Source organism: Centroberyx affinis, unplaced genomic scaffold (genome assembly GCF_046629955.1).
Source record: "Centroberyx affinis isolate AG114_WGS23_722 - 3 ecotype Tasmania unplaced genomic scaffold, CSIRO-AGI_Caff_v1 ptg005963l_1, whole genome shotgun sequence".
Taxonomy (NCBI): Eukaryota; Metazoa; Chordata; class Actinopteri; order Beryciformes; family Berycidae; genus Centroberyx; species Centroberyx affinis.
The window spans coordinates 1-13,413 of NW_027283032.1; the positions used below are offsets into that span (position 1 = coordinate 1).

At 40.3% G+C, this 13,413-nt stretch overlaps 1 long non-coding RNA gene across 1 annotated transcript; it reads right to left on the reverse strand.

Moving 5' to 3' along the window:
- Positions 1 to 6,157: 6,157 nt before the first annotated feature.
- Positions 6,158 to 13,123, reverse strand: LOC139668028 (uncharacterized). The gene is made up of 3 exons (XR_011696971.1): positions 13,047 to 13,123; positions 12,133 to 12,238; positions 6,158 to 7,774 (listed from the first exon to the last, which is right to left on the reverse strand). It is a non-coding gene; the product is annotated as an uncharacterized lncRNA (long non-coding RNA).
- Positions 13,124 to 13,413: the final 290 nt, after the last annotated feature.

Sequence of the window (13,413 nt, forward strand, 5' to 3'; positions counted from 1 at the left end):
ATTATCAAATTGTGCTTGTTGTTTTCATCTTTAAAACTCTTCTTACATACACAACATACATCTGTAACTTCACTACATTGTGATTCGTCATTTTTCACAACACTCGCCTCTCACATGGACCCAACAGTATTTTAAAAGGCTGAAGCCCCGCCCCCTGATGCGTGTCCCTGAGCGAGTCGACCCACAGCTGAATGCAACAAGTTCAGGCACGTTCTTTTTCTTGAAAGGCATTCTGGGTAATCTAGGAAGTCACTAACTGAAGTAGAAGTAGGTGAGACAGGTTGAGGGAAAGTGGGTTCACCACAGTAAAAGTAAATTACAGCACATTATAACACCTGTACTCATGTTAAAACTTGTCTAATCTTTCTCATTGTTTGCATTATTGTATTCCTCTGTCTGCCTTTCTCCACCTCTCTGTCAGTCTTTCTTTTTAATTCTCTCTCTGTCTCTCTGTTTTTATGACTCTGACACGATCTGTATCGCTGTTGTACTTTCTCCTGCCTTTCTTTCACAGCTGGGACTTGCAGACTGACCTTTTCTAAAACTATTTCCCTGGAAAATCACGACACTTCAGACTGAGCCGAGTGCAGACGTTTAACAACGCCCAAAAATGTCCTGCGGCTGGCATTTGGTGAAACATTTCAGACAGAACATTTCGGACTGACCTGCTGTCTATCGCAGTGCATCTTTGTTATCAGTTATTCTAATTTACACATTTTTTTTTGCATTTTCCCATCACTTTTCTGTCTTATCTGACGATTCGAGAGCCACGGCAATATGTATTGTCAGGGCAAGACGACTCGGACACTTCGCGCTCCTTACCTCGCTCGCCAAATGTGTCATTAAATGTTAAATGTCTGCACTCGGCTCGGTCTGAGTTGTGATTTTCCAGGGGAGCTAGTCGGAGAAAAGGTCAGTCTGCGACTCCGAGAGACGGTACAACACAGATACAGATCATTAAAACACAGTCAGAGTGAGACGGAGAGATGACGAGAGCTGACTTCCCTCCCTGGCTCTAATTTTTCCTCAAGTGTAGAATAACGAATAACTGCCTGAATAACTTTTATATCTTTTCCTATCATAGAATAACTGTCAAGAAAGCGATACCATAATGGAAAAATACATTATTAAAAGTAAAAGTTTTGCATTCAAAAGTTTACTTCAGTAAAAGTATAGAAGTATTAGCAGTGAAATGTACTGAAGTGTCAACTGTAAAATTCTCATTCTGTCAGAGTGTTAAATTATTGAAGCATTAACCTGTAAGAAGTATTTTAATGTTGTCGGTCTAACTGCTCCATATACTGTTGGGGAGTTTAAACTCTAACAATGCAACATATTTTATGAGCTTATTGTATGTTTTGCTTGTAAAACCTTATTCTGCAAAGTAACTCCAGCCAGTAGATAAATGTAGTGGAGGAAAAAGAACAAGATTTCCCTCTGAAATGTAGTGGAGGAAAAGTAGAAAGTCTCACAGAATGGAAATACTCCAGTACCTCAAAACTGTACTGAAGTACTTGAGTAAATGTACTTAGTTACTTTCAACCTCTGCATATAAACACCTTTGTCTGATTACCTTAATTGGAGTAAGGTCATAATCACAGTAAGTATAACCCAGTAATCACATAGACTTCTGTTCAATCTCTCCTTTTATTGAGGCATGTAAAGGCCTTTGATTTCTTTTGTTGTTTTCAGACCCTGCAGGTCAAAGGTCACCAGACACACTAACCTGGTGTAGTTCAGTCAATCCATGTAGAGAAATTATGTTACTTTGAATATGTAAACACTGTAATAAGAGTATTGCCTTAAGCTTATTACTCTCAGTAATCAGAGTAGTGTGTAAAAATGATCTTCTTATATCATGACGGTTTTAGACTGGAAAGACTGATTTCAGCTTCTGTGCTCCAGATACATGGAACGATCTACAACGCGTCTTAAAAATCAATACTTTTGTAACCTTTGGACATTTTAGAAATACACAAACCGCAGAAGGACCTAGGGTGTGATCTGAGCGGTGAGGAGTGGTTAAAAATACTATAAAATACTGGGAAATATATAAAGGAGGTTAATACATAGGTTTTATTTTACTCCTTCTAAGCTCCACAGGATGCAGGCTTGCTGACCAATAATTTATGTTGGAAATGTCAGACAGAAACAGGAACATTTTTACATGCAATTTGGGAGTGTAAACTTGTTTACCCATTTTGGGAAAAAGTACTAGAATACATAGGGAAGTGTTTGGGTTCGACAGTACCGGTATCGCCAAGACTATGCCTACTGGGGGACCAAACAGAATTGCCCAATATATCAAAATATGACTTTTCAGTGATAAATGTAGGGGTTGGCACGGCTGCCCGAGTACATCCTCTCCAGATCTAAAAAAAATGGATAGAATCTATGTTAGAAATAGTATCATATGAACTCATGTTAGCTAGAGTCAATGATGAAGGTGAGAACTTTAAGAGGTCATGGGACCGCTTTTTCGCTCATAGCATTGCTGGGACACAGTGATGATCTGGTTGTATTGCTATAATTGCTAAATGTTTATTTTGGTTGTTCTAAATATGTGCATTTACCATGGGCCTTTGGATGTTTTATAACTAAAGGTAATAATACTGTCTGTTTGTGTATATTTGAATAAATAAAAACTTTAATAACAAAAAAAAAGAAATACACAAACCTTCCCTTTTCTGTACAGACTTGTTTTTAATTGTTTATTCACCCCCCCTTTTTGTTTTTGTTTTTTTTTACATTTTTTGTTTGTTTTGTCTCATTTTGGGGTTTTTTTTGTCATTGTAATCATTGTACATGAAGGCCACCCTCAATGACTTCTTTGAGAAATAAATAAAGGTTTTTTTTTTTTTTGTGAATACCTGTTAACAATGTCCTTTAGTGCATGTATTCTATATCTGTTGCATTCAAAAGCCCATCTAGGGACAAACATTGCAAATTAGCTTATAGGTTATATATGTTATCATATATGACATCAGACTATTTTTTTTCTAAAAATGTTCCATCTCTGTGTATCTGTCCCTACTCAAATAAACATTGAAATGAAATGAAATGAAATGAAATGAACGTAAACAAACCTCACCACCGGGCCCTGCCGCCAAGAGAGTGTCCATTATATTCATAACCTGGTGTTGCAATAAGCATTGTGCTGCTACAATGAGATGCCCTGCCACCACACTACTGCTTTTGCATACAAATGAATGTGTGGTGAATGAGAGGAAGCCACATCGGCCTCATGGTCTGCTCCCTGCTCACTCCACCATGCCATCGCCTCTTATCACTCTCCACAGTAACAGTGGAACAGGCCGCAGCATCGTTTTCACCACACACAGAATGAGCACTTTTTGTGTATCTGCATCAAAATGTGTGTGTGTGTGTGTGTGTGTCTGCGTCTGGCTTTCTTGTTTACATTATAAGCTGTTAGCTGATGCTCCAGTCCAGGAACAGTATAATGACTGCTTGTTCGCACTGCAAGCAACTTGGGTCATGGGTCGCTCTATTTTTGACCGTTTGTGGGCGGTGAGAGACGCTCCGATTGCTTCTATGTAGTGGTGGAGCTGCAAAGTTTTGACCAAGAAAAAACAAACAAATTACTTATATATTTTAATATATTCTCTCAATGATTTTGTGTTGTATTATTCTTTTTAGAACAGCTAACTTTATTCCATATTAGGTCAAACCTTGTAGCCATGCTTGATAGGCTACTCCTTATGAAAAAGTAGTGTACTTTAAGTTTACTTTTTAAGAACTTGTTGTGACTTAAGTATTCCTACTGTGCTTTAAGTATAGCGTATACTTCTAGTATCATTAAAAGTATAAGCCGAAGTATACTATTCTCAACCCGTTTTTGCAAAAGTATAAAGTATTCAACAAGTCTAACAGTACAAGTATAAATTTAAATATACTATTCTTAAGTGTACCTTTTGCAAGTACAACTATTTTAGGTAAAAAGTAATTTTGCTCATTTTTGTATATTAAAATTCTCTAAGGGAAATGTTAAATTTGCATCAAACTAATATATTTATATATTATTATTATATATATATAATATATTTCCCTCTAATATTGCCATCTACTCCAACAATGGATGCAACTATTTTCCAAGTATACTTTTTGAGACATTTATTCCTGTAGTCTGTCAAATAAAAGTTTTAGACAACTGGGAAAGTTTGAATGGCTGTTCTTTTTGCATTTGCCAGGTGGAACTATTGTTCATGAAGCAAAATGACATCAGTAGAGAAACAAGGAAGCATGGAAGTCTGATTGGCTGTTGACGGCTGATAAGCAAAACAACTTCAGCCGTCACCAACTTTTCTCAGCCAACAAGCTTGTTGCTGGTCCACACATCGGCCGAGTTTCCCTGGTCGCTCAGCTCTTATAGGAAATGAATGTACTTCTGGTGACATGTTGACAGAACATGTGATAGAGAAATGCTAGTTAAAGGAATAATACGAAATAAGAGCTAAGGAGAGAGGTAGAAAGGATTATTAAACCTTGACGATGTTAGAGAAAGTAGGAAGGAAAGGAGGAAGATGTGAGAGAAAGAAATCTGACTCTGTTGAGAGAGGCGAGGAATTTCTCGAATTTGAAGGAAGATAGGAAGTGACTTTTGTTCGGGCCCTAACTCTAACCAGCAGTGTTGGTGCCATGTTTCACCCTTTGAGCTACAACAGTTTGAGATCCCCTTCATCATCATCAAATTCCCCCTCCACTTATCATGTCCTTCTGTGTGTATCACCACCCAGATGGAGCTAACACAATTACGAGGGGATCCATAAAAGCTGAGCAGGTGTCTGCTGAGGACCAGCAGTGTGGATGCAGCGGCGAACACAAGTACCATCTGTCATTAATAAGGCAATGGCAGTGTGATTCGGAAATGTACACAAACGGATGGTAAGCCTTAGTATTAGTAGTCTAGAAGAATTTAGCATGCTGAGGGGAAGAAAGAGAGGAAAAGATGCACCATGAACAAGCAGCACATTATTTTGTTTAAAGAGGAACTAAACACCTAATCTCTGAACCCATCGTCTATCGGTCTGACGACGATTAGACTCTGGGGGGCGACGGCCAATATTTCGGGGTTTCCGGTGTAGCCAGCGGACATCCGGGCCAAGACTTCCTCTTCCGTGCGCCGGTCATTGTTTACAGTCCGATTAGCAACTTGAGACGCGAGAATGGAGTCGGAGTTGAGAGACGACGTCTCATATGCAGATATCTGTTCATAGAGATTAGCCGAAATGTCGTCTGGACCTAAAAAATTTGTGAAACAATCCGGTCGTATATATCGTCTCTCAACTCCAACTCCATTCTCGCGTCTCAAGTTGCTAATCGGACTGTAAACAATGACCGGCGCACGGAAGAGGAAGTCTTGGCCCGGATGTCCGCTGGTTACACCGGAAACCCCGAAATATTGGCCGTCGCCCCCAGAGTCTAATCGTCGTCAGACCGATAGACGATGGGTTCCGAGATTGCTAAACACCAAACCCAAATCTGTGTAAAGCCTGACATCTGATGGTAAAAAGCATGCAACTGAACTTGCCATCTGCTATTGGCTGATCTTTAGTGACAGGTGATGTCACCTTCTATAGAGTACAACAAGTGGTGACATCATCTGGCACCAAAGATCAGCTAATAGCAGATGGCAGTAGCATGCTTTTTATTAGATGTCGGGCTTTACACAGATTTGGGGTTTAGTGACGGGTTTTATGACGGGCACAGCTGCATCGTCAAAGATGGAGGTAAGTTAGCTAACACAAATGTTTTTTACTTGTAGGTATTTCATTCACAATTCATTAACTTTCCTGTTAAATAGAAAGAGACGAGTGCTCAGGTGTAGCAGTTTGCTGACTATGTAAACAAGTTAGCTGTTAGCTAGTAGTTGCTAACTTTAGCTGGTGTGGTCACGGCCATAGAGATCAGTTAGACAGCCAGCTGCATATTCTTTGGTCATGGCTTGTGTGCTAGCTAACGTTAGCTGGCTACATAGCATAGTTAGGCTTGTTTTAGGCAGAAATAAACACCTTCACCCTGCTTTTCCCCCGGTGTGCATGGAAATCTTCCCCGAGCACAGGAGGCTATAAGACTCATGCTTGTTCTGGGTCAGATTTATTTACAGTAGGCTATAAGACTCATGTAGACGGTGGGCCGAACGCGTTTTTCGTGTTGTTGATCGATCTCCATCGATAGAGTAAACCATTTTTTATGTATGATATCAAGTAATTCTCTAAAGTCTAATAAAATTTGTTGGCAGCTCTGGTTTGCTCATATATTTTCATAAACTTATATTTTAATTGTCAGTCTGCTCAGGCAAATCGCGGGATAGCTCTAGTTGACGATCCAATCAGATTGTAGTGTTTAACGTCATTGAAAATATCAACCAATCGTGTACGGCTTAAATAGGACCCCAAAATTTAAACATAGCGGTAACAATAATCTAAACAAACAAACTAAGCTAACAAACAAACATGTATATAACTTAGCTAGCATGTCTGGATGCAAATGGGAAAAATATGGAGTGTTGCATGCATGTAACAAGCTGTACAACAAATATTATATACTTTTCAGTTGCAAGTTGGACAAAATTTGCACAAAGTTCTCTGGAGTGGGTGAATCTCAACACAAAAGAAAGCCAAATTGCAGAAAGAGCTGTAGAAAAGTATGACCTAAGAGACAGTCACATTCCAGAGGTGCCAGCTCATGTTGGCTACCATAGAGAATGCTACATGCAGTATGCCAACAAAAGAAATATTGAAAAAGCCCGTAAGAGGAGAGAAAAGACAGTACAGGAGGTTGAAGGTTTGTAAAGCAGCTTTAAACTGGTTACCTGTAGTTGTTTTGACCTTATACTTTGTTTTAGAGATGCACCGATTCTCCCGATCCAATTTATCACATGCATGATATTGGTCAGCCTGCTTACTGTGCGGAAGAAACGAGCTACCTCAGCTGAGTCAAAACAAAAAGTCGTTTTTTTTCACCACAAGATGGCACTATGACTCTTTAAATCTCCATTACATTGGGCTGGGCTCCGTGAATAACCCTTTGATGTAAATAAATGACATTAGGTGTGTTGTTATATAGATCTGTTGCACCTGTTTGCTCTTGGGAAAGTAAAACATGTTAGATAAAGTGGGATATACTGCAATTAATTTTCAGTTGGATTTTATTTGTACAAAAAAGCTCTGTCCAGTAACCTGGAGCACGTTTTTATTTTGAGATTTGTTTGAGTGAGAGAAGGTCCTGTAACCTGGTGCAGTTTTGGAGAAAATGTTAATGTTAAGTTATTAATAGTCAATGTTTTATTATGAACATACAATTGAATTTTAATTTTCCATTAAAGAAAAGTTACAAAAATGTTTGTGTATGCTGTCAATTACAGTTCTTACAAAGAAAGAAAATCGGAATCGGCCAAAATCGGAATTGGCAGGTCAGACTTTTAAAAAAAATCAGAATCGGCCAAGAAAATTGCAATCGGTGCATCTCTAATTTGTGTGTATAAATGCTAAGAATCCATTTTAAGATGAATCATAACAAGTAAAGCACGTTCATTGTTTCAGCATTAAAAGCAGGGACTAGGATGGGTAGGTCAGTTCTGCATCAGGCTATTTTATTAGGCTTCAGCAATTTCTGCATATTATTATAAGCAAAAGCATTTTATTCAAATGTGTTTTGGAAAAAAATATGAACAATATCAAGGCATCAACAATCATAGATGGGTCAGGTCAGGTCCAGAAGATCTCTGATAGCAGGGCTGAGCATCTGGGGTTACCTGGGGAAACAGATTAGGAGAGTTGTAAACAAACTATAACTTTGGAAGCATTACTACTACAATCCATAGTCATCACATATTTCTCTCTCCATCCAACCCCCCCATCCCATCCCATTTTGTTTCCTATTACAATGCATTAGATGAGGAAGGACATGCTCAATGTCCAAGTACAAATGACATTACACCACCAAAGGTTAGAGTTCTCCGCTCAACCACAACAGAGGTTCCGGGTCACCTAAAGAGAGCACCACATCTCCTTCCAATCCAGTGCATAATATGCAGAAGTGAGAAATATTTAACTCAAAGACATAACCGGAAGAGGGTCAAGGAGAAGCTTCAGCAATGTGAAACACTGACAGCTGGTAAGCTGCTTGTTGCAGCGGAGGCACGCAAGGATGAAAACCTGCTACTACAAATACGTGGGATAGATCTTGTTGCCTCAGAAGCAATGTATCATTTCAGATGCTACAGAAATTACACTGTATTTCTGTACAAAAAAGATGAACATGACTGCACAGGAAACAGCCAGTTTCAGACTGGATACAATCATTTCTGTACAACAGTGGTGGAGGAGAGGTTATTGAGGAAACGGAAGGTGCTCAAGCTATCAAAGTTAAATACCCTGTTCAAGAAATGTGTCCATGAAATAGAAGGAATTGACATCTCCTCTTACAAATCTTGTTCCTTAAAAGTGAGACTACAAAGGTCCTATCCTTTTCTGAAGTTTCAGAAGTTATCAAGACATGACTTTGTCTATGTTGAGGATTTGACACCACATGAAATGGTCCAAGACAAAACTGCCACAGCTGGATCATCTTTGTCATCAGCATCATCATCCTCATCATCAGATGAAGACGACACAAGAACAATTGAAACAGATGACACAAATGAGACAAGACTCTTGTTCCATGCAGCCATGACCCTGAAAGATGTCATAGTGGACAAGTGTAAAACAACCCCTAAACTCACATGGCCACCAACAGCACAGCAACTTACAATGTCAGCTGCCTCAAATCTGATCCCAAACAAGCTCTTCAATTTCATCGCCTGGACTACAGCCATGACAACAGATCCCTCTACTGACAACGAAAGAGTGAATGTTAGCGAAGAGGAGGCTGAGAAGATTGTATCAACTTGCCAGGATATGATGAAGCTCACAATGAAAGGGAGATGGCTCATGCCCAAACATTGTGCATTAGCCATGGCTGTTAGACACATGACAGGATCAGCTCAGCTGATAGGTTTATTGAATGGTCTTGGGCACTGTTCCTCTAACTCACAGGTACTTGAACATGACACAGCTTTAGCACAGCTACAAATACAACGAGGTGACACTTACATCCCCCAAAACATACAAGTACAGTTGCAAGCAACTCTTGTTTGGGACAATAATGATTTTGGAGAGGAAACATTGTCTGGTAAGGGGACTACACACAATACAAATGGCATAATAATTCAAAAAATGATTCCATGTGATGAACTTACCCCTGACAATCAGTGTTTACAGAAAACAAGAAAGAGGTCTCTTGATCCGCCCCCTACTAACCTTCAGACATACATCAGAGGAAAGAGGACAGGCCCAGAACCTTTTGGGAAAGAAGTTGAACTAGATCTAGAGACCCACATCCTTACCAGGAAAGCAGCACAAACATTAGACGGTGCCTACTTCCTGATGAAGACTGCAGTCCATGGCAAAGTCCTTCCTGGATGGAGTGGTTTTAACACATTTATTCATGGAGGTCCAATTCCACCACCAACCAACATTGGGTACCTTCCAGTGATTGATGCAAGTCCTACAGAACTGGGAACTGTAGAAACCATCCTTAAGAGGTCAACAGAAATTGCAGACAAACTAGAACTTCAGGAGATAGTTCTAGTCTTTGACCAAGCCATCTATGCCAAAGCTCAGGAGATACGGTGGAGGAGTGAAACATACAAGGAAAGACTTACAATTAGAATGGGGGAGTTTCACACATGTATGGCTTTCCTGTCCTGTATTGGCAAGCGTTTTGGGGATGCTGGCTTACAAGACATCCTGATTGAGGCTGATGTTATTGCCGCTGGGTCTGTTGGGGGAGTTATAACTGGTCACCAATATAACAGAAGCATCCGTAGCCACAAGTTGATATGTGAGGCACTACACAGGTTACGCTGGCAAGCATACCTTGAGACCCTACCTCAAGACTGCCGTGAAGCTGCTTTAAAAGTTGCCGCTGACCTCCAGAGAGCCTTCCCTAAAGAAGACTTTCAAGTCATTATTGAATCACAGGAGTTCAACACAATCCTTGAAGGCTATGAAAAATTCAACAAACAACAAGAAAGTAAGACATTCCAATTTTGGAGTTCCTACATTGAAATGGTAGAGGATCTCCTATCCTTTATCAGGGCCACACGAGAGGCAAATTGGGATCTGCATCTTTCCAGCATCCGGATCATGCTGCCATGGTTCTTTTCCTATGACAGAATCCACTATAGTAGATACCTATCAGCATACTGGCTGGAGATGAACATTCTAAAGGATACTCATCCGAGAATCTACACACAGGTACAATCGGGTGACTTTGTGGCACAGAGGCAGCAGGCATATGCCTTCACATGCACTGCATGTGACCAGGTAATAGAGCAGACAGCAAACAGGGACTCAAAGACCAAAGGTGGGCTTACAGGTTTTTCGTTGAACAAAGGTGCAGTCCACAGGTGGACACTGACACAGCACGAGAGAGCAGCCATCACAATGGAGGTCAAGGACATGGCTGGGCAGAACATGACAACGAGACAGAGAACAGAATTGGATGAAAAAAGAAAGGAACAGGATGAAAAAGATGTTCAGAGCATTCTGTCAACCATACAAAACATGATGAACCCATTTGATCAAACACTGGAAAAAGAGAACCTTTGCCATATTACATCAGGTCAGGTAGCATCAGAAGCCATCTCTGCTGATCTATTGAATGCAAAGGAGAGAGGTGAGAAGGCATTTGTTGAATTCTTTCAGCAACGTCTCAAAACAGATGAGGTGGAATTTCATACTCCAGTGAAAAAAATGAAACTAAAGACATTTAAGGACACAGCAACCTCAAGTGTAACCAAAGTGAGAGACCGGGAGATAGCCCTCAAAGCAGATCGAGATCTCTTCGCAAGGCTTATTGTGGTCGGAACAGTGAGGAAGATAGACATAGGGGAAATGCTGGTCTATAGTCTGGGGCCCTTGCCCGCAGCAATTGCTAACATCGATGGCTCTCTTGTGAAAACGGACAAAGCCAAATTAATGCACTTTCTAGAAGGATCAGTAAATCCACCAGCCACAGTTGAAATCCCTGATGGCTCAACCTGGGTGTGTGATGCAATGGCACTAGTACAGGCTATGAAACCCCAAAATACATTTGGAAGATTTGCCAACAGTGCACTAATGTACCTGATCAATGCAGCCAAAGCGAGTAAATCTAAAGTGGTGCATTTTGTCCCTGACACCTACAAAACGATGAGTATAAAGAACGCAGAACGAGGCCGACGAGCAACAAAAGGATGTCAGTTGACTACAATATATTCGGCTGACCAGAAAACACCCAAACAATGGTCTAAGTTCTTGTCTTGTGGCGATAACAAAGACCAACTGCAACAGTTTCTCTTTGAGACATGGTCCAAGTCCAGGAAAGATCAAATTGAAGACATTACACTGATAGTTGGACATGGGTCTGAGTGTCACGTGATCAGAATGAACAACAGTGGCACAGAACTTGAGGTCTTACCACTGCCAGCATTGTTCACAATACAGGAGGAGGCAGACACTCGGCTATTACTTCACTGTGCGCATGCCTCACAGTATAGCTCAAATGTTGTGATCAACAGTCCTGACACTGATGTGTTTGTACTGGCCATCACTTTCTGCAAGGACATTGGAGCAAACCTGTACTTCCACACAGGGAAAGGGGCAAACAAACGCACCATACATGTACAGAGAATACACAGCCATCTTGGTGATGAAGTCTCTGATGCTCTGATTGGCCTCCACTGTTTCACTGGCTGTGATACAGTGAGTGCTCTGCATGGCATTGGTAAAGTGAAGGCAGTAAAAACACTGCTATCTAACAAAGAGCATTGTGCCACATTAAGGAAGTTGGGAACAGCTTTTCAACTGCCAGCAGAGCTGTATGAAGCAACTGAAGCATTTACCTGTGCCCTCTATGACCTAAAAGGCTGTAGGGATGTAAATTATGCAAGATGTCAAATGTTCAAGAGTGGAAAGTGCACAGACAGAAGTCTACCACCAAACAGGGATGCCTTACACAAACACACTCAGCGAGCAAACTACCAGGCCGCCATATACAGGAGGTGCCTGCAGAGTCAGCCAGACATACCCCCGCCAATGGCCCATGGTTGGAAGATTGAGGGAGACTTCTTTGGGATTGACTGGATGACACTTCCCCCCGCCCCAGTCGGCATCTTGGAGCTTGTGTACTGCTCCTGTAAAAAAACACAATGTGTGAAAGGGAGATGCACATGCAGATTGAACAAGCTACCATGTACAGACATGTGTCTTTGTTTGGACTGTGAGAACATATCAAACTAGGCCTAAGTGTAGGCGTGTTTTTTGTCGAGGGGTTTTTCTTAGCAAACTAAAAAAGGAGCAAACTGTCTAGGAATGAAAATCACATTATCAAAGAAGAGTACATGATCAAATTAAAAACAAATAAAATTCAGTTTTAATTGCTTTTTTGTTGTTGTTTGAGGATAAAATATTTTAGAATAAGATATTGACATAACTAACTATTAGGTGATCTGCAGATGATGTAAACTTCTGTAATAAATGTTAACTCTTCCACTTCAATCTCTGTCTAGTCTGGTCAATTATAGGCCAAGTGAAGATACACTTAGCCTACTGTCTTGGGTTTTGTCTTGTTTATCTAAACATGTCCAAAATTTAAGTCCACTACTACAACCAAAGAGCGTAGGAACATGCTACACCAGACAGGAATAGGAGACAACTTGAAGTATAAACCCACTGAGCATTTTTACGTTGATTAGACGTCTAAAACACGTCTAAATGGCCATAGCCGTCTAGGCTAAATGAAGTTTAAATCGGGTTGAAAAGTGAAAGTTTATTAGATGTCTATACATAGACAAAATTATCCTAGGCTATATGAGAGCTACGCATAGACGCAATGTTGAAATTACTTCTTGACTGCATCAAAGATGTAGCAAAGCATTAAGTATTACTATTAGAAAGAAATATGAATTTGAATATGAATGAATATGAAATGAAACACCTTACCTGACAGCAGTATCCGCAGCTTCTGAGCTTCAGTCGTCAATTCCTCTGATCCGTTTGTTTACTTCCTATTTGAACGAATATCATTGGCAGACGTCAAGTCAGGTGACGCTAGATCGAGTTTTTGATTGGTTTGCGGTATAGTACGCCCTAGCGTTTGCCTAATCAATTTATGAAACGTAAGTTTAGTTTTCATGGAAATATGATCGACTTGAGACTGCCAACAAACGGAAACGTGTTCAGAAAAAAAACATTTAGTTTATATGAAAAAAACAGCTACTCTATCGCTGAGGATCGATTATTTCAAAAACGAAAGCAGATAGCAGCCTTCGGCCCACCGCCTAACTCATGTGAGACAAATCTAAAGAAT